Genomic DNA, 20,980 nt, shown 5'->3' on the forward strand with positions numbered 1-20,980 from the left:
TCTGTGCATACCAATGCTTCATGTCCTCCTGGATTACTTCCAAAATCTCCTGGGCAAGCTCCCGGAAGTGCACTGTTTGGTTGTGGGGGCCAGCATTTAGCTGGCAACATCCTGGGGGACACCCTCCAGGAGCTTGTTCCCAGCCCTCTTTCACCAAACTGAGAGGCCCTTTCATAGGGTGTCAATACAGATGTTCAGAGGGGCTGAAGCCGACCCCTTTCTGCGGTAATTCCCTATATGCAAATAAAAGACATGGCAGGAGGACATCCCACTTATACCTCATGGGTTCTGGGAGACCCATAATCATGTCTTTCAGGGTTCCGTTGAGTCTTTCCATCAACCCATTGGTTTGTACGTGGTAAGGAGTAGAGAACTTGTAGGTTACCCTACACTCCTTCCACATGGCCTTCATGTACAGAGACATGTAATTGGTACCCAGGTCAGATACCACCTCTTTGGGGAAACTCACATTGGTAAAGACCAGAACAAATCTGTTGCCCATGGATGTCTTGGGGTGCTGATGCCCAATGATGTTGATGCCCACCCTCTCAAATGGGGTGCAAGTGACAGGAAAGGGAGCCAGGGGGCCCTGCACTTCCCCCCTGATTTGCCACTCGCCTGGCAGAAAATGACCTACAGAATGCATCTGAGACCTTCCTTATTTGAGGCCAATAAAAGTGGGTGACAAGCCTGTTATAGGTCTTGTCTTGCCCCAAAGGACCTGCCAGGCACATATCATGAGCCAGACCCAGTAGGAAGGCACTGTAGCACTGGAGTACCATCAAAACATGGGTTGCACCAGGCTCAGAAGCCTTAGGCTCACTATACAGGAGACCATTCCCCCAATAAATCAGCTGTTTCGCAGAAGCATCACCTAATGCCTGGTTCTCAGCCTGCTGCTGAAAATCCACAAGAGTATGGCCTTCCCACTGTACTATGCACAATTCCTGCCTGGTGGGGCCACCTTTATTCTACCAATTAGACAGCTCAGGCAGGTTCCCCAGTTTGGCTACATCCTCCCCTTTAGGTTCTGGGTTGTCCCTCTCAGGTTCTGCCTCCTCCCAAGCCATGGGAGTCCCTGGAGCAGGTTTACCATGCCCCTTGCTCTTTTTGGCAGCCACCTGGGCCATTCTTTAAGGCTCCAGGTCATCTTGACCACCCTCTCTAGCTGCCTTGAATCATGTGCCTAGGCACACTCACTCAGGTACCCCTAACATCTTGACCTGAGCTTCAGCCCCTTCCAGAAAGTATGCTCTAAGTCATTACCAAGCAGGCAATCCACAGGAATGGATGGACTCACGCATGGAAACCCTCAAGGAACCTGAGAGCCCCCCCCCCTCAATTTAAAGGGAACCAGAGCCACTGGGTAGTGGCTCTCATGGCTGTCAGCTGCAACAACTTGGTAGAACACATTAGGGACTACCTGCTCTGAAGAAACCAGATGACACCTGACTGTTGTCATACAGGCTCCTGTGTCTCTCAGAGCCTACACCCTCTGCCCATTGATGGTAACCCACTGACTGTACTTCCTAGTATTGCCAGGCATGCAGGTTCTCGGCACCATCTCTCCATCACACAGGGACACTAGGGTAACCTCTACTCTCTTCCCCAAACTATGGGGCACATTATGATGGCGGACGGACCTGAGTCCGTCCGCCGCCATAGAGTAGGAGGGAACCTCCGCATGGGCTGAGGAGTTCCCTCCTGTGCAATTAGGATGTGACCGCCACCCTGGCGGTCACATCCTCTATTTTTAACATTGCGGCGGGTGCACCCGCAGCAATGTTAAAAATGCACGCATTGCATTTGTATGTAGAAAGTGGCAGGCACCGCGCGGTGCCTGCCGCTTTCTGCATACAAATGCAGGGTGGTACCATAGGTACCCCCCATGTGCACCCCCCACCCCCACATCACCTAGGGGGCCCGCAACGGGCCCCCGCAGTGAAGTTACACATGCTTTTCCACAGCGGAAAAGCCGCCGCGGAAAAGCATGTTTCAGAGCCCATCCTAATCTGGCTGACGGTGTCTGAGAGACACCGTCACCATATTAGTGCTTTTCCGCCGCGGTTGTAAGCCAACCGCGGCGGAAAAGCTGCGGACGGAAACCAGGACCCACCAGCCATCCTAATGTGGCGGTGGGTCTTTAGTGGGTCCGCAGAGGATTTTCTGCATCCTCCGGGCCGGCGGTGGCTTCCGCCGGCCCGGAGGATGCGGAAAATCCTCCATCGTAATAGGCACCAAACTGAGGCAATTTCCTCCCCAAGCGCTACACTAGCCAACCACAGTGGCTGCCCACTAATGAGGGTGTCTCATGGTTAGGATTGTCCAGGTTAGAAACACCATCATTTTACATGCTCATATTTCTTAAGTAACCTTCTTTCTTACACAGTGTCTTTTGACATAATTAGCTTACAAGTCTGTGCAGTATAATATTCTCTGAAACTGTACTGCTTACCTTTTCACTTCATAGGTGCATTTTCAAGACACCTTGAACATTCTGTAGAAGGGATAAAGTTCATTTGATCAAATGTTGTTGCATATTGTTGTGCAGTAGATGACAAAGGTATCACAATTAGATAAACAATAGCCGTCCAACTGGGACTTCAGCACGGCAGCATGGTTGTTGTTATTATATAAACAGCAATGCTTCCTTGTTTAAGGGAGAGGAGCATTTCGCAAGGCTGCTGAATGATGGAATTCCAGCCAAGTAGATTCATGTTTACCCCTGCGAACAAGGATGCCCAGATTATGACCAAGACGGGCATCCTGATGACACTTACCCATAGATAATGGGGAATTATACAACCTGACATGGATTTAGAAGATCACCCACCCTAGGGAAACTACGTTAGGAAGCACAAGGTAGGGGTACAATATAACACAGTAATTATATGCCAGCATATATTCACTGTTATGGTCCAATGGTGGAAGTGTTCATTTTTGTCACTATTCTCATAATGCTAATCACGTTAATATGTTTCATTCTACGGATTATTGCAGCGCAAATATTTTATACAAGAATCACAATGCTTCAATAAATATTGAAATGCCTTGCTGAGAATTTCTTGTGTATTTCTTTCGGTATGCATGAATAACCAAATGAAAAGGTTCTAGATGTGTTACCATGATTTCCTTGGGGGGTCAGGGTTGTCATGTTCTAAGGTTGCTCTCACATTTGTCAACGTGTAAGGTTAGGGGTACAGATGGTGCACTGTGAGCTAGCAGGGATACATGCCAACATATCCTGAGGGTGTGCACGGAATCATTCTAGCACAAACCTGAGGTTTATGTTGTCCAACAAGCACACAGTTGTACCAGAGAGGTACAAGCCATACGATAGGGGGCTGTACCCACTTTGGACATTTGGCATCTCCCTTGAAGTGCCCTTCTTGCTGATACTTCCTGCAGACCTACTGCCTGGGAACCATTTCTTTTTATTCTCAGTAGGGTGATTGGAATCCTGACTAGAAGAACTGTTTTGGGCCCCTTAGACAACTCTTGGTTTTTATTTAAGGCCCCCATACTTCTTCTGGAGAGGGACCTGAACACCTTTTTGGCGATCCAGATGAATACCTTCCCGTGGACCCTCATGCTGACCTTATGGTCTGCCTCCTTATCAGAGAGCTTACTACCAAGAAGGTGTCAGTGTAGATCTGGAAAGCAAAGACTGAACATGTGCTATTTTACAAACAAACTATACAGCCCCTGGTAATCCCTTATCTTACTGCCCTTCACCCAACTATCCAGTGCCTTGCAAGAGGAAACAACACAATACACTCAGGTCTGTTGGGGAAGCTTCTGATTGTCCCTGAACTTCTGACTGTACTTCTCTGGGGGCAGACCACATTTCCTGAGTAGGGCTTCCTTCATGGGGGGATACCTCAACCTGTCACTAGTAGGATGCCCCACCCCTCACTTGGGATATACCTCCACAGCCTAGCCCCCAATCCTCCTCAAGGACCTTGTGCATCTGTAGGGCAATTTCATAAGGCTCAAGCTGTCTATGTTGTCTCACACCACATTGTCAGACACCAGATCCTTGGGTATGTGGGACCCCCCTGTCAGGGGACACAGACGAAATGCTGCCATCATCTTGGCTGGACTCTGCCCTTCTGGCCTTTATGTCCAGCTCCTTTAGACTCAGCTCCTGAACCAACATCATTTTCCTTTGTTCTGTGGCCAATCTTTTCTCCTCCAAAGCTTTTTCCTTCTCCAATTTGAGCTTGGCCAGCTCCAATTTCAACTGTCTCTCCTCCCTCCTGTCCTCCGGCTCCTCTTCGGACAGGCCTCTAGATGACACACTGCTCCCTGCACTGTGGAACCATTACTCCTGGCAGAATATTGGCCCCCTGTCCCACAGGAAGTCCCTGATTTTCCAGTGAATCCTAATCCAGTATCTCATCCTCCTCCTCTGGGGTCACATGTACTGCATCACAAGCTTCTATTCTTGCCCTCATCACCTTTTGCAGCTCCACCTTGCTGGTGAAGCCTTTAGTACATAGCTCCAACCCCTTGCAGAATTCCTTGAACTGGGCCACAATGTAACTCTCTTGTTTGGCCAGCTCAAAATCCAGTTTTGCAAGTGCAGGTGCAGGTGTAGGTGCAGGTGTGGATGCAGAACTTCCAGTCAGAGATAGGATTTAAGGAAAAAGCAAAAATGTCAATCAAGGTTAATAGAAAAAAATGCTAATCAGGCAGGGTAGGAAAGACATGCCAATCAGAAAGAATTGATTTGAATTCGTCTTAGGTATGGGTTGGTAGAGTAAACCAAATTATTGTAAGGTACTGCACAAACGCAAGTCCTAACCTCACCGCTGATCACCAGTGTTAGAACTTGGGGGCCAGATTTACTAACCCTTCACGAAAAGCAGTGTAGCAAAGCAACATGCTTTAACTGCCTTGTATGAAAGGGAGAGAGCAGAAAGTGCCATATGTACTAAGATATAGTGCACTACTGATTTCTCATAGCACTGGCACACTTCAGGCAGCCTAAAGCCAATGCAGGCACCCTTGCACCTCTGTGCACAGGTGCCTGAGTTGCAAAGAGAAATGTCTTGTGCAAGAAGGGATACTTTCCTGCACAAAAACAATAATCTCTCAAGGCATTTTCCTCTTTCTATGTGTGCTGCAGATTGCAGCACACATAGAAAGAGAAAATAACAAGGATAACAAAAGATGTTGTTCCTCGTTATGTCATACTCTGAGAGGCGAAGTGATATTACACACTCCCAGGGTTACAAACATTTGTAAGGCTGGGTTTGCATGAAATCCATGAGTGGGTGCATGGGAACACCCATGTTACACCTATGGAACATCTGCCAGAATGCAATGTATTGAAATGAAGCTCAGGTTTCTGCATTGTGTTAAATTCTTTTTAAAAAGCCAGCCAAGTTGGCGTAGATCACCCTTTGTGTGGCTTTGTAAATATTTACTAGCATTTTGCATCATGGTTATGCCACAAAAGTGGTGCAACCATGACACAAAATGTTAGTACATTTAGCCCTCAGCTTCTAGTTGGATGTGCACCTTGTCCAAGAAGGGACCCCAATCCTAGTCAGGGGTAAATAAGTTACACATAAATTAACCTGTCCTCACCCTCTGGTAGTTTGGCACAGAGCATGCAAGTAGTAGCACACAATTTATAAAGTATTTGTGCAACACTTAAAACAGTGAAAACACCAATCAAAAAGAATCCACACCAGGTGAGAAAAATAAGACTTAATTTAATGAACACAACAAGAACATAAACACAAAAACCCACTAAGTAGAAGCATAGTTATGGTTTTTTAAAGATTAAACTGGAAACATAAAGCACACCAACAGGGGATATCTGGTTGTGCTTGGTCAGGGTAAATTCAAAAGCTCAGGCCGACCGCGATGGAGCATGGGTCAGATACAGGAACCACCCATGCACTGAAAAAGTTCCTTTGTTGGAGGATGCGCTGATGTAGAGGGCGAGGTGCGAGGTGCAGGGATTCGTTACATTGGTTCCAATCCTTATGGATTTGTAAGTGTTGCCTCATTGTCGAGCTACGCACTCGGGGATTTGTAGTTGTCGAGCATCCCTGGATGTAGGTGATGCACCACTATTGGGCCCCACAACCCACAATGCAATGTCTGTGTTCTCAGTGGCAGCGGCGATGCGTTGGCCTCAAGGGGGGAATGTCTTGATTCTGACCAGTGCAATGACGGCGATGCCTGGATTTTACAGGAAACAGCCAGATTACCCACTTCCAAGGGTCCAGGACTGGATTGGCACCACTGACCAGGGCAAGATACACAGTTGGCAGAGTCCAGAGGCTATAGCAGGGTTGTTGAAAGTCTTAGATGTCACTGAGACTTCAGAACAGGAGGCAAGCCAGCAAGCTCTTAGAGTCACTTTGGTTCTGAGAATGTAGAGATTCAGGTCCAGTCCATCTCACTCGCTTTAAGAAGGGCAGCAGGGCAGGCACAGTAAAACAGGATTCCAGTAGATTCCAGTAAAGTCCAGAAGAGCCCAGCAGAGTCCAGTAGAGTGACAGTCCTTTCAATAGTACAGGGGTCCTTCTTCCTGGCAGAATGTCCTCAGGTCCAGAAGTGTACTAAAGTGGTGTTATCTGAGATCCAATGCTTATACCCAGTTGTGCCTTTGAAGTGGGGGGAACATCAAAGAGAAGCCTTTGAAGTACACAAAGTCCCTGCCCTGGCTCCGGACTCACTACAGGGGGGGAGGTCTGCAGTTCTTTGTGTGTGGACAGGCATACCCCATTCAGGCGCAAGTGTCAGCTCCTCCCTTCCAACCTGCCCCGACCTATCATGATGTTGTTGGCCCATCAGTCACACCTAAACTCCCTTTGTGTGTAGCTGTCTGGAGACAATGCAAAAAGCCCAGCTGCCTCCTACCCCAGATGTGTATTCAGAGACAGGGAGCAGACACAGAATGGTTAAAAAAGGAAAGTGCCAAGCTTGTAAAAGTGCCATTATCAGACTTGGAACTTAAAACCCAACCTTATCATAAGTTGTGATTTTAAATTGTGAGCCCAGAGGCACCAAACATGAAATGTGCATCTTTTCCCAATTGGAAATTGCACTTACAAAATCTAATAAGGTAATCCCAATGTTAACCTACGGGAGAAAAATGTACTTACAGGTTTTCACTACCAGGACATGTAAACTTGAAAGTACATGTCCTTGGGGCTGTCCAGGGCCGACATTAGGGGTAACTTATATCTATTAAAATGGAAGGTTGGGTGCCTGGCAAGTGGGTTAACTTGCCAGGCCAACATGGCAGTTTAAAACTGCACACACAGGCTCTGCTGTTGCAGGCCTGAGACATGTTTAAAGAGCTATTGCAGTGGGTGGCACAATCAGTGCTGCAGGCCCACAAGTAGTTTAATTTACAGGCCTGAGTCACATATAGTGCCCCACTAAGGACTTATCAGGAAATTAAATATGCCAACTGTGGCTAAGCCAATGTTACCATGTTTACGAGGTTAATAAGAGGATACACTTTAGCGCTGGTGATTAGTGGTAAAGTGCCCAAGGTAAAGTGGCCATCACCTTAGTTAGCTAGTTAAAAACATCATATTAAGGATGTTACGGCTCAGAAGCTTGCAACCGGATCAATTCAATTGTCAGAGAGAAATAACACTAACTCTCTCCTCTTGTCAAAAACAGCAACCCCATGATATCCTCAGGTAGTTGAGGCTCCATAACTTGGCACAGGCAATCTAGTCAATTACTTGCAGAGAAAGGTGAGACTAACTCTCCTCGCATTTATAATCAATCTCTTAGTGAAAACAAAATATAGAGAAAACACGGAGGGGGGTGCGGAGCACAAAGAAGGCTGTATTTTAATCCCTCATATTATCAAAAAACTGTATCTCATAGCGGCACCCAGGGTGGGTTGATTTAATATTATGTGTGTTATCGCTAAAGTATAAATACACCTGAAAGGATGCATGTGGTTAGTATAAAGAGAGCAGTCTCTCTTGCACTGTCTAATAGGTGGACGCTAATTGGATGGTGGATTTGTTTTCTCTTTGTCATGTCACGTTGGAGGGACTGCAGAGATTTCGACCTTCTTGGCATGGTGTAAAAGGTTACAGAACCAGGGAACAGAGGGTAAAGCTCTGATGGAACTATCTTCAAGCGATTTCACTCCATGGATGTTATCATTCAATCCAGTTTTGTAGGTATTGAAGTGAAAACCCCATCTTTGTTCTTTAAAAAAAGGTGGGGCTGTAAGTTCATGTTCGCTTGAATGGATTCAAGTATACACCACTCCAAATAATTTTCTGAGTGTCCTACCTCCAGGTAGGGTGTACTAATCTTAGTTGTTATTCTCTTACATCTGATACAGCTCCTCTGTTCACTGAGGAGCAATTTAACAGCTCTTGTCATCATCCCTACACATTTCATGTCCAAGTGGCATTTTATCAGATACACACAGTTCCTTGTGTTAAAGTTTGTATGTTTCCTGAAGATCCATTTTTGCTATTACCTCTTTTAATAAACTTTACAGGTTTGGTGAACCTGCAGACATTGTATTGGCTGCATAGCTAAAGGCCAATTATCATGGGTAGTCTTCCTTCTTTCAGGGAGTATTGATCAGAATGTCTCTCAAATTTCTTGTGCATTTAAAAGCAAACTGTGGGCAGTCAAACTTGAAGGTGCCGCTACTATTGATGTTCCTTCATTTTTTAATGATATTTTTTACAGCATCAGAATGGAGAGAATAATGACACAGCAGTGTCTTGGTGGTGGTGTGCTCGTGGGTTCCAATAGTTGTTCCCTGTTGTTTTTCCTGGCTTGTTTACAAGCTTTGTTAATGACGTGATGTGGATATTTCCTCTTTTCGAGTCTCTCTCCCATAGCTGTTGCTTTTAGGTCATAATCCCTAAGTTCACTAGAAGTCTTACTGCACTACAAGTCCTCCTGATCCTGAAGTATTTTCTAAAAGAAAGGTTGTTCCTGAGAGCTCGGGTGACTATGAAACCGGAAAAGACTACTGTAATCTGTACTTTTTTGAAGATTTTTGTCTTGAGTATTCAACAAAGTTGTCAGCAATTGTGACGTCTTCTTTCCCAATTATCAGAATGTCATCTATGACTCTACACCATAGGTTGATCTTATTCTTATATGGGTTATTGTTATACAAGATGTGACGTTGTTCAAAGTGTGTCATTTATAGGCATGCCAAGCATAGGGGAAAAGTGTTTCTCATCAAATTTCCCTGTTTTTGGAGGAATAGGGTATTCTCAAATGGAAAAATGTTTTCTACAATGCTAGAGAACGACATTGTTAGAACTGTGGGTCTCTAGTTGGCAATGGTATACACCTTTGACCAAATAGGGACCCTTGCTTCTAAGTCAGGGAAAGGGGATTACACTACTGGATAACCCCTGTTCACCCCCTTGGTAGCTTGGCACAAGCAGACAGGCTTATCTCAGAAGCAGTGTGTTAAGCATTTGGGAATATACACAGTATTACAGTGAAAACACTACAGATGAATACTGTGAGAAGTTGGCCTGGCATATGCTGTCCACTATTCTAGTGGGCACCTTGCACCAGTCCATCGACCCTTATTGATGGTAGGTTAAGGACAACCTTTATAGAAAGCTATCCTAGTGGTAGCTGTATGTAGAGAGCAGCCTTCAGGCTAAGTCTTGGAGGAATGTAAAGCAGTTTGTTTTACCAGTCTATAATCTCGTGAAAGACCAAATAAAAGGAGAATCACACCAGGTATATATATATATATATAAAATATATGTATTTATTCTAAAAACATCCCTCTAGTCTCTTCATGAGGCTAGAGGCAAAAGTACATTGAGTAAACTTAATATCAGACAGTAAATTAGCACAATATACATTGAGCCCTAGGAGCATACCAAACCATATATTAGGAAAGTGGTATAAGAACAATGACTTGCATAGATACAAGGCCTAGAGCCTGTAGAAGTGCTGGGGCCACCAGGAACCAGCCACGGTAGTGACACAGGGGACCCATGGGGAATGCGTGCAGTGTGTGAACACAGCCGCGAATTACTGTTAACGTCTATAGGGAAAATCGCGGTTGATAATTTAAAGATGAAGGACACTTAGGAAAGGACTTGAAGCAAACCCCTTCAGACTTAATGTGTTCTAGAGCCCACACCCACGGGAGCACCGGAATACTCGAGTTACCTCACCCAGGGAAGGTGTCTTTTGGTGTCGGATTTCGTCATCGTTTTCAATGGCGATCTGCTGCAAAGTGCTGCTGCCGTCCAAGTGGAAAGTGTCCGGTGTGATCCAAGCCTGGATTGAAGGTGAGAAGAACCTGAAAGCAGAGGGGACAGAGTCTGGGTCACTTGCCAGTGACCAGGGGCACAATAGTTGAATGCCCACCGATGTCGGGTTATTGCAGGTGAAGAAGGTGAAGCTTGACTCTTCAGCGACGAGGACCAGGAGGCGTTCATGACAACCAGAATCTGGAATCAAGCTGTCCCATGAAGGATGTCAAGTGCTGCTGTGTTGGTGCCCGTATTGGACCCAACAAGCCTTGGCAACAGGAACCCATGCAGGAATCAAAGAAAAGCTCCAGTGCACACCAGCAAGGTCTGAGGGACTCACCACTCAGTGGGAAGTCAGTGCATGTCTGGAGCAATCAGGGAAGCCCAAGGAAAATCAGAGTTACCTTCACATGGACCCACCAGTCGATGAATCAGGGATCGCAAACGAGCCTCAAGTGGAAATTCAAGAAGCAGGCTCACAGAACACTCATGGAGTGTAGGCCCACGAATTTTAGTGCAGATGGTGTTCGGGGCTGCGGCTACAAGTTGCCTAAAGCCCATCTTCAAGGGATGTCAAGAAGTCAATACACTAGCAAATGTGTATGGTGTCCAGGCATTCCGGTTCCACGTCACTCACGAGGGCTGTGGGTCTCAACTTTGCTGGGGACTTGGGTCAGCCTCTGAGAAGTCTGGAAATTCTCTTCCTGGGCTGCAAATACTTCAGAGTCCAGCTGGAGCTTCAGAGATGCAGTCTGGCAAATGCTTCATTGGTGCCTGCTTGAGCAAGGGAGTCACTCCTTGACCCCAAGGGAAATTCGTCCGTCCTCTAGTCTTTAGTAGAGCATCGAAGTTCCAGGATTCAGTTTCAGAGTTTCGTTCAGGTGTAATCTAAAGTCCTGTTGTGAGGGGTTCCTTACTTATACTAAAGAAAGGGGTTGGACATACACCTATGGGAGGGTCTGGAAAGAGGGGTGGTTACACCCATTTCCTTTGTCCAGTTTCACACCACAGCAGGGGCTGGTAGCCCCTGCAACCAGTTTGAACTGGGCTATACACAGGGACACCAAATGTGCCCCCAGAGTAGACTTTCAAAGCACTCATGGAGTGAACCCACCCAGCCCCAATACACTAAAGCCTGTCTGGGAGGTGTTTACTCCTCCCTGTGACAGGAAACCTATTGTCCAGGCCTCCCCTGCCGGAGTTTCAGTCAGCAGCAGGAGGCCAGACTCGTGTCTGTGGCTGCAGCATCCATTTTGTGATGCCAGGGCTCTTTTAAACTATTACCAGTTAGACCAGTGTGTACATGTCTCTCCCTCTAGAAGGGTGGAATTCTACCCCCGCTGCCAGGACTGGCAGGGGGGTAGGATTCCAAAGTGTTTGACCCCAAACACGACATGCTTCCATGCAGCCATTCCAAAGTTAGCATCTACCGCGAGGTTATAATGAACTTAAGAGTATATAGTCTGGCTGCATCACAGAACAGCTTCAGTGAATAGGCTCTGAAAGCTGCAGAGAGGCGAAGCTCATGCATGTGCACCCTCTCACATACAACCAACCTTCAGGATTGATAAGGCCTGCCATAGGAGTGACTGATAGGTTTATATGTGCAGTGATTTTAAGGTAGATATAGGTAACCTATATCTTAGTAAGGGGTGCATGCACCTCCCTACATAGGCTGCAGTAGCAGTGCTGTGGTGTCATTTTGGAAGGCTTCCTAGGGGAGGCATAATACATGCTTCAGCCCCTGGAAAGCCTCTGGGGTACCTATGCCCTTAGTTCCTAGTGTACCATATATTAGGGACTTACAAGGGTACCCCAGTAACCAAACTGGAGTGTACCTAAAGTACATGCAATCAATTTAGAAAGGAAGCAGCTAGGCTGGGGTCCTGGATAGCAGGGCCCCAGCCAGACTAAAGTAAAAAAAACTGTGAAATACCCTCAAAAAAGTGGTGGTAACCATAGTAAGCAGATCCTATTCTCCTAAAGACACAACACAGGTTTTATAAAAATAAATATTCTTTAAATAGACTTAACACAAGACCACAAATGACAAAAATCCACAATAATGTACTTAAAACAGACTTAAAGATAGTAGAAGTCATTTAGTTCAAGTTGATGATAAATGCAAGAAAGTTCTCACAAAAGTACCTGGAAGCGTAACGCAAAACAAACAAAAGGCTCGCAGAGTGGGAGTTGCGTCGGTTCCTTGCTTCGGGGTGATGATGCGTCATGCCTCAATGCTTGCGCAGAGTAGGGGATGCATCTTGATCCTTACCGGAGAGGAGGTGATGCGTAGATTCTCGTACTGTAGCCCGGTTGCGATGCGGCAAGATGGCGCCGTGATGCGACAATCTGGTGCGATTGTTTAAGATGGTGCCCTTGATGCGACGACGTGAAGACGATGCGTGCACGCCCGTTGGCAATGCAGCGAAGTCTGTAGCTTTGGAGCCGCAACAGGCCCTGCGACACGCTTCTCCGGTGATGCGACGGCGACCTTACGGCAGCGACACGCTTCTACGGGGATGCATCGGGTAACAGCTTTGACGAAGGCACGCTTGGTAATGCGGCGGCGACCTCTGCAGCGGCGATATGCTTCTCTGGCGATGGGACGGTAACAGCTGCGACTGCAAAACGCTTCCTCTCGATGCATCGCGCTTCCAGCTCCCAGCGACACGCAGGCTTCAGCAGACAGAATTCCCAGCAAGGAAATTCAGAGGGGAGCTGGTGGTGAAGTCTTTTGTCCCTGAGACTTCAGCAGGAGTCAAGCACAAGTTCAAGCCCTTGGAGTAATATTCTGCAAGATGAGGAAAGTTCTTTAAAAGTTCCTTCTCCTTTCCTTTGCAATAAAGAAACCACTGCAGGACAACCAAGCAACACAGCACACTGGCAGGGGGGCAGTCCAAACTCCTGCAGCTTCCATGGTTCTTCTCCTTGGCAAAAGGTTTGTCTTATTCCTAGAAGAGGCAGAGGGACCTTGGCATAGTCCAAACCAGTTCTGGTCAGTCCTGGAGACTTTCTTTCCTTTCACAGTGTAGGCCAGGGACATCAGACACACCACAGGAGGTGGAGCCAGCATTGTGGAGGGAAGGTACAGCCCTATTCAGGTCCCAGGTGCAACTCCCCCCACCCATCTCCATGCAGATCTCTCTATTCAGCCTTGTGCTGACTCACCCTGTCTCCTGGAATCCCCCAGCCCCTGTCACTCAAACGCCAGACAAGGAATACACAACCCAGCAGAGGCATGCTTGGATAGTTAGACAACAAAATACCTACTAGTGGTATTTTCAAACACAGAATGTTAAAACCAACATTACTAAAAGATGTATTGTATCATTCTGAGTTCAGGCATACTAATTTCGAATTTCTACCGTGAGTCAGTTAGGACTAGAAGATGTTATAATTAAACTGCCCATTCTGGCCTATAGGGGGACAGGTAGCCTTGCAATAGTGAAAAACAAAAATGGCTGTAATTCACTATTAGGACATGCCACACACACCAGGGCATGTCCTACCTTATACTTACAATGCACCCTGCCCCGGGGCCTACCTTAGGGTTGTCTGAAATGAAGATAAGGGAAGGTTTAGGGACTGGCAAGAGGGTGCACTTGCCCAGTCAACATGGCAGTACTAGACTGCACACTGGCTCTGCAATGGCAGACCTGAGACACATTTAACAAGCTGCTTCTGTGGGTGGCACAGCCAGTGCTACAAGCCCACCAGCAGCATTTGATTTACCAGCCCTGGGCACAGTATTAGGGTCTGACTAGTGAATCAAATAACCCAATCATCGAGTCACTAATCAATACATCAATTTAACACAGTGAGCACTTGCACTGTGGCCCTGAATAGCAGTGGCACAGTGCCCAAAGCATCTAACCACCAAAGCAGATCAAAAACAGAGGAGGCAATCAGTAAAAAATGGGAGACTCATGCTAATGGTACCAGGTCTAACAGGAATGTACAGGAATGTACAGGCTCTTAGGGCCTCTTCGATGACATCGAGGGTACTATCCTGGTGAATGCGGAAATAGAGTGCCTCCACATCTAATGTAATCAGGAGGTCTGTGGGACCCACCGTGTTGATCTCATTGATAAGGCTTAGCACGTGTTCTTCAGAAATGTAGGAGTTTGTTCCACTAATAGTTGTAAAGAATGGATGCAAAACTTTGAAAGGAGTTTAAAAAGTGAGTCAATGCCTGAAACAATGGGGCATTTTATGATTATGCAGTCCTTTATTGATAGAGTGTTCACAGCTTCACTTTCATCCTTGAAAAGGTTCACAAAAGTGTTTTTTTTCATGTTTTTCACATTATTAAGTACGGCTTGTTCAATTGTAATGATCTCTGTAGGAATACTGTTGTTTGCCGGTGTAAATGACGAGGAATTTCCCAATCCCAAATCCCTTGTTTCTTCCTCGTCTGGTTTGTTTTGTAAAAAACTTGTAGACTAATCTTTCGAAGAAATTCTTCAGTTCGCAGTTCAATTTAAATCTATGCACCTTTGGGGTGGGCAAAAAACAAAGGCCTTTGTTAATAACCTGGCGTTCACTGGTCATGAGTTATCTACATGACAGGCTCACAATTCGGTCTTTGTCTTTCCCTTTGATTTGCTCTTGTTTGTCTTCTTCCCATTGGACCCATCAGCCCGTCCTCTTGTACTTCCTCTCCCTCTGCCTCTTCCAAAAAAAGTAAGAGCAAAAGGGGCCTTCTCTCTTGGGGGATACATTGAGAATGGTTGTGGCCATAGTGTTTGAGGGTAGTGGCAGGGTCCCATCTGGTAAGTATGGTATCCAGAGGGCCCTTCTCTTTTCACCTCTTCTTTATTCACCCGAATTGTAATTACTGCTGAAAGATCGTTCCTTTTTAAGTGTGTCACTACCCTCTCCAAATGTTGGTTCACCATCTAGGAGTGGTCTTCTCATGTATAGGGCAATATTTTCTCAGTATTAATCAATCAATCAAACAATCAATCAATTGGTATTTGTAAAGCACAGCATGTTACCCCGTAAGCAATCTAGTTGCTGGTGTATGGTGAGCCTCAGTCGAAGAGCCAAGTCTTGAGTCCCCTCCTGAAGTTGGCGAGCAGGGGGGAGGTTTAGAAGGGGAGTGGGAAGGTCGTACCAGGATTTGGTGGCAAGGTAGGAGAAGGAATGACCTCTGTAGTGGCTTTGTCGAATGCTGGGAACGTGCGCAAGGAAGAGGGAGATGGATCACAGTTATCTGGTTAGAAAATGGAAGATCAGATGGTGCTTGATGTAAGGGTCTGGCATTGTGGAGGGCTTTGTAGGTGAGGGTCAGCAGTTTGAACTGAATCGCTTTGGGACGGGAAGCCAGTGGAGGATTCTGAGGTGGGGGGTGAAGCTGGTCTGTCTGGGGAGGTTGAGAATGAGTCTGGATATGCTGTTCAGTATGGTCTGTAGTCATTTGAGGAGGTGGGTGGTGATTCTGGCATAAAGTGCATTGCCTTATTCCAGTCGGTTGGTGTTGAGGGCTTGAGTACCGTTTTCCTGGTGCAGAAGGGGTTCTACCAGAAAATCTTGTGAAGCATGTGGAGGGTGTGGAAACTGGAGGAGGCTATTGCATTGACCTGATGCTTCATGGATAGATCACTATTCAGGATGATGCTGGGGTTGCGGCCGTGGGTTGCGAGAGTAGGTGAGGGTCTGAGTGCCATATACCACCATGTGTCATCCCATGGGAAGGTATTTCTTCCAGTCTTGAGGTCACCAAGGAATATGTAGTGCCTGGAGTCAATAGCTTGGGGGCTACGAGATCAGAGATTGCATTGCCAAAGTCGTGGTGGGGGCCTGGGGCCTGGGGTCTGTAGGTGAGGGGTCCACTGATGGTGGTGTTTGCATCAATCTAGATATGAAAGTTGAGGTGTTCCATGATTGATGAAATGTTGTTTTCAGTTGAGGTCAGTGGAGGGTCTCTGTGTGGATGATACTGATGCCTCCTATGTGTTTGCTGGTGTGGTCTTTGTGTATCATCTTGTAGCTGTAGGGTGTTGCAATCGCAATATTGGGGGTTGAGGATGGTATGAGCCGGGACTCGGTGATGAGCATCATGTCGGGGGTGGAAATTGGGATGGTGCCCCAGATTTCAGTGGCATACTTGCAAAGGGAACGAACATTAGCTTGCAGGTAATGGAGCCACCTCTTAGGGTGGAGGTCAGCTGAGTAGGCACAGCAAGGGTTTCTGTGCTACAGGAGAAATGGCAGAGGTGGCAGGCGTATGGCACTTCCGTGCATCTTTGGTAGGAGATGCAGCAATTTTTGTTGCGGCCTCTGGGAGCCAATTCTCAGAACTCAGCGGTGGTGTAGCCACAGTTGGCAGTGCTGGGCGTGGTCAAGGCATGGATGGATGCAGACGGATTTGCTTTAGGTGCACTTTTGGTGCGCCGGTGCTGCGGCCACTTAGCGGCCTGCATAAGTAGTCCTGGGAGAAGGGCGGGCTGTCAAGGAGGTAGGAGGCTGGGATCATGAAACCTATGGTGAGAAAAATGGTGGAAAGTGTGTGGGGCCGAGCTCGCTGATGGGGACCAGGGAAGCTGTCAAATGAGGCCTAACAATGCAACACTATGCTACAAAAGCAAATAAAAGAAGTAAAGTAAAACTAACATAAAACTGATTGCCCAAACAGTGAGAACAGCAAGATGAAGCGAGCACCGGGGCCATGGGATCAAGTCTGTGGTCTCTGAACTCGAGGCCGGAAGCACTAGACTGAGGTGCTAGGCCGAGGCTACGGGGAACAGTGCGCAAGCCAGCAAGGTAAGGCCTCCTCCTACTGAATCTCTTAATGTCCTTTTGTCGTTTAGTAATCTTTTGCTGCATGAGTTGATCTCTGCTAGGCAGCATACTTTATACTTTATACTGAATATGAATTTTCTAGGCGTTCATTCTCCGACTCGTGGGAAGCCTCTGAGACATAACACCCTAAATATGGTGCCCAAACCAGCCTTGTTTTAAACTAGCAGCGCTATGGGGCTTATCCCGAATTACGTGATTGTGACATCCATACTTCACATGACCCAAAGACTTTGCAACGCTAGAAGCAAAAATATGGTCTGTCATAAACGGTTCCCCGCATCCGGGACCATGGTGAACAGGTGGGTGCAGAGATTAGCATCGAAGCTCCTCAAAACTGATGAATCACCAGCTCCGTGCTGCATCTGCAATTCTGGACTTTGCATTGCGAGCCCCGCTGATGGGATTGCTGCCGACAATTCAACAGGACCTCACACAGCAGCCTCGCCGCATATCGGAACACAGCATCGCTGCAGCTGCATGACGCATCTTGGACACGGATTAAGGTAGCGCTCCACAACCAGTATTTAAGGTACTCTGTTCAGTGGGCCTAATTAGGTCCCTATAGTTGGAATGTGCTCCATCATGGTTGGCCGGAACTTGTGACTTTATCCGATCTAGTGGGGCCAGATATCCCCAAGTGGCGCTTTCGGCATTTTGGCGCTTTTTCACAAAAAAATGTCAAATGCAATGTCTCCGATTCTACTAATTGGATTTTTATCTTTCTGGTCTTGTTTTATTTATTACAAATTACACTATGTTTCTAAAACTGTTGTGGGCTCCTTTTGTGGTGTGTTTTCATTTTTTTACTGTTTGAAGTGTTGCACAAGTCTTTACATACTGCCTCTGAGTTAATTCTGACAAGCAACTAAGGGGGGTTTGCTTGCACATTACTCTGACAAGTGTGGTTGCTGCTTGACCAGGGCTTACACCCTAGTCAACCGGATATTCAATTTCTTACATATTATTTATTTAATTATACATCAAACAATATTAATTGAACATGTATAGGATTTGCCTCACCTTCCTCTGTCTGAGCTAGACATCTTACATTTTGAGACATTGCAATGGGTTCACCATTTGGGGGTAAAATGCCTCAGTGACTATGGGGTTAAATGTTTACAATAGATTTTTGAGATTCTTTGTGATCCTATATATTTAATTATGGTTTGTGCAGGCATAAAGCAAAATTTCTGCTATAACTACACCTCTGATGAAGAGTCCATTGTCCACACTGCGAGTTCAACCACTGTGGCAAAAGCTGACAGGAAATTAAAGAACCAATGGGGCAACTCTACATTAAAAACATAACAGTAAAATATAACTGGGGTCTGGTCATAAACCGTGGACATGGGAAAAGAAGGCAGGCCACATAGCCTTTTTCTCGATTGTTTCCCTCCCAACTGTGGCCTGTCTTCATTACCTTCTAAGAATTCAGCAGAGAACTGAGTTAGAGTAGCAGCAAAGCAAAGAAAAGACCGAGGATCCCAACAGACACAAGAAAGACAGTCACCCAGGCCCTCCTCAGCAGCAGACTCGACTTCGGAAACACTCTCTACGCAGGAGCCCTGGCCAAGCTCAACAAACGACTACAACGCATCCAAAACACCTCGGCACGACTGATCCTCGATGTATCACGCCACAGACACATCACCCCCCACCTGAGGGACCTGCACTGTCTCCCCGTCAACAAGAGGATATCCTTCTAGCTCCTCATCCACGCACACAAGGCACTCCACAAGACCGGCCCAGCCTACCTCAACAGACGACTCTCCTTCTACATCCCCAACCGCCAGCTATGCTCCGCCGACCTCTCACTAGCCATCATTCCACGCATCCGAAGAACAACCACAGCGGGAGATCCTTATCCCACCTCGCCACCAAGACATGGAACACCCTCCCACTGAGCCTACGACAGACCCAAAACCTGCTGACCTTCAGGAGGATGCTCATGACCTGGCTGTTCGATCAGTAGCGGCCCCTCCCCCCCCAGCGCCTTGAGACCCTCCCGGGTATGTAGTGCGCTTTACAAATGACCATTTGATTGAGAGGAAGTGAAGAGTAGAAAATGTGAAAACATATTGGATGACAGATGGTAAGGTGTGGATTGCTCCCAGAAAGAGAACAAAGGACTTGAGTGTGAATATGTTCTTGTGTTCCCTTGATAGGAATATCTGAGGGATGTGCCCAAGGAAGAGTCCATCCAGCCAATTTGGCTTCAATACTAGAGGGAGGGTGAACTGTGTAAGAAGAGGTTTAGGTGACCACAAATGCAGATTTGCCTGTTATCATTGAAACATCTCTGGGTGGGCATATGAGCTCTGGCAACAGGAAGAAGGAGTCTGCCATATTGGAATGTTCCAAAATGTTGTGCCGGAGGGTTGGTACAGGGGTGGAAGGATTGTATGGCATCCTAGGATTGACCATGGGTGCTGGCATCTAAAACTTTTCACCCACACTTATAAAACCCTGTACAAGGGAGAGACAGAGAGCTGGATCTGGATGGCAACAACACCAGAATAACGGGCAGATAGAATGATAAGCATTCCCATGCCTCTGATGGACTAAGGACTTTGCCTACAGTTACTAGGTTGGTCACTCCAGGGCTAGTGGCTTTGGCCTCTTTATTCCCTTTGGGGAGAAGTTGGGAAAAGACTTGGACTTCACTGTCACCCTGGGTGCCCTGCAATACAACCAGGAGGTAAGGGGGCCTGGGAGAGCAAAGCAGAGGAAAAGGCTGGTGCAGCTAGCCAGTAAAACCATCTCCCCACTAAGTGCACCCTTTTAGAGGCCGGAAGGCCTGCAGGAAACGCACCTGATGGGTAAAGCTCACCAATCAGAACAAAATGAGAAAAAGATCAAGACAATCGGCCCAATTTGGCCCAAGTTATGCACTTATAAAGATTTCCATTTAGTTCTGCCTTTGAGGAGTGCATGGAGCTCCGCAGCAATTTCCTTCAGTTATCCCCAGGGTGGACCAGTGCCTGCGGTTGGCTGCTCTTTATTTGAATTATTTCTGGGGGAGCTGTCGTGCATGGGGTTCCTTCCCCTGTATCCAGAACCAAGGTGAAAAGGGACCCAGCCACACTGGGCAGCTCCTGCTTGCAACAGCTCCATGTGCTGTCCCTAATGGCTACAGTACAAGGCCACATGTATAAATACAACAGCGGGTGAACCCACACTGCTCCACAGAGAGACTGCCCTCATAATGCCCTGTGATGGGGCTTTTTGAATTTGTCTACTGCTTGTGGTGCACCAACGAGGGCAGGGGAACCACCAACATATTTGCAAAGTGTGGCAGGGGATGCACGGAGTGTAGCAGCCCCCCAAGTGCTGCTTTAAGAAACATTAACCCTATGTCTGCCAGATCATAGGATGCATGCCATGGGAAGACTTTTCAATGTTTTAAGCAGTGTCACAGCTGGGGGTTGAAGCTTTAAGGATATGGAGTGCAGGGACTCCTAGAGGCTGGTCCTATGGCTACACAGTATGTGGCCTAAGCTGGTAAAAGAAAGACACTGAATCATGCTATTCTTATTTGCAATGCTTTATTCAAAGTACTTTATTGTCTCTGATGGTTGGTGAACATTCCAATGCTTTTCATTAACAATAATGAATGCCTTTTAATATACTTTGGGATTTTTTTGGTTCTAATGTTGAATCATAACTTGTGATTATTGTTCGTATAATGTGGTGACCACTTGACAAAGTCAGTATGTTTGCCTTATATATTAATGTGGTGATCACTTGACCAAACCAATAGGCGGTTTTATTTCAAATTACACCTCCTTACATTGTGATATTCTATATGGCATAGGTGGTGGGTATGGTGATTTTGAGGCTCATGACCCACTAGGGATCAAATGTGATTTCAGAATCATATCAATGGTATTGCCACATGTCTGTTGTATATATTTGTAAATTA

General features: G+C 46.6%; 1 long non-coding RNA gene across 2 annotated transcripts in view; it reads left to right on the plus strand.

Moving 5' to 3' along the window:
- The window catches only part of LOC144825986 (uncharacterized), a 316,475-nt gene that overhangs the window by 55,584 nt on the left and 239,911 nt on the right, over positions 1-20,980 (plus strand). Inside the window, exons 3-4 of one of the 2 annotated variants that reach the window (XR_013609661.1) lie at positions 16,892-17,019; positions 17,141-17,793. This is a non-coding gene — a long non-coding RNA (uncharacterized LOC144825986). Of the gene's footprint in view, positions 1-16,891; positions 17,020-17,140; positions 17,794-20,980 lie in introns of those variants that run through there. The other variant, XR_013609662.1, reaches the window with a different exon arrangement.

The sequence above is a fragment of the Lissotriton helveticus genome, chromosome 3_2 (assembly GCF_964261635.1).
Source record: "Lissotriton helveticus chromosome 3_2, aLisHel1.1, whole genome shotgun sequence".
Lineage (NCBI taxonomy): Eukaryota > Metazoa > Chordata > Amphibia > Caudata > Salamandridae > Lissotriton > Lissotriton helveticus.